Source organism: Sinocyclocheilus grahami, unplaced genomic scaffold (genome assembly GCF_001515645.1).
Source record: "Sinocyclocheilus grahami isolate Dianchi unplaced genomic scaffold, SAMN03320097.WGS_v1.1 scaffold254.1, whole genome shotgun sequence".
NCBI lineage: Eukaryota > Metazoa > Chordata > Actinopteri > Cypriniformes > Cyprinidae > Sinocyclocheilus > Sinocyclocheilus grahami.
In genome coordinates, this window is record NW_015505433.1 from 199397 (window position 1) to 200830 (window position 1434).

Sequence of the window (1434 nt, forward strand, 5' to 3'; positions counted from 1 at the left end):
AAATAAAAGACATGGAAAACATGAACATGAAACAAAACACCACATTACAGCTACATACATACACAACCAGTCAAAAACATTTTAACAGTAAGAAAGATCCAATTGAAAGATCCAAAGATCAGCATTCATATGAAATAAAAAGCTTTTGTAACATTATACATTTACCATTCAAAAGCTTGGAGTCAGTATTTTTATTTTATTTTTTATTTTAATTTTTTTGGGAAATTATAGAAATTAATACTTTTATTTAGCAAGGATGCTTTAGATTGATCAAAAGTGACAAAGACATTTATAATGTTACAAAAAAATATATATTTCAGATAAATGCTGTTCTTCTGAACTTTCTATTAATCAAAGTCAAATTCTCGCTGTTTTCAACATAATAATAATAATAATAATACATGTTTTTTCAGCAGCAAATCAGAATATTTCAATGATTTCTGAAGGATCATGTGACTGGAGTAATGATGCTAAAAATTCAGCTTTGAAATCGCAGGAATAAATTACATTTTGAAATATATTCAAATAGAAACCGTTATTTTAAATAGTAAAAAATATTTCACTATATTACTGCTTTTGCTGTATTTTGGATCAAATAAATGCAGGCTTGGTGAGCAGAAGAGAATTCTTTAAAAAACATAAAAAATCTTACTGTTCAAAAACTTTTGACTCTCAATGTGAATGCCGTAACCTGTTAATATAAGTGCCACAAAGAAAACATACAATGTGAATATTGTGTTTAAAATATAAGCTACTCAATATTAGCAAAATATATATATAGGATTAATTGAAGTTCTACTGAAGGTTTCATCATTTGGCATTAACACAGTGTAACCACCACAAAGAATGAATGCACAGTGCAGAGACTCTTCCACATTAAAATACAAACTCAATCAAGCTCTTAAACAATACAGTTGCTGTGACAGGGACTAGGCAGATAAATATTTAATTTTCATTGACATTTGGAGGCGCAAGACAGGCGTGACGGGACACGTTGCGACATGCGTCTTAGTTGTGAATGGAAGACAGCTAGCAGGGCTCCATCAACAGCAAAGCCACCGCTGTTAACCACAATCAGCCATTCAAGTTTATATTTTTGTGTGTAAAGAGAAAAAGTTGGCAATGACTATGTGAAGAGCTCCAGTTACCCACCCTACAATGAGAGTTTATGACCTATTTTTTCCTCTTCCTTTTTCTTCTCATCGAGCGCCTTTATGTTAGTGAATAAAAGGGCATTACTTCATTCTTGTCCTAGGTGGACATGTGAGTGACTCATAGCCCTCGGCGACTATCAGTTGATAGCCAGAAAAAAAGTTCTGGGCACTCAGCAGATAGTCCATGTTAAGGTTATATATGTAAGTTGGGTAACAAAATGCAAATATATTCACAATTCAAAATTCAGGTTTTAACAGGGTCACTAGAGGCTGTTTTGTT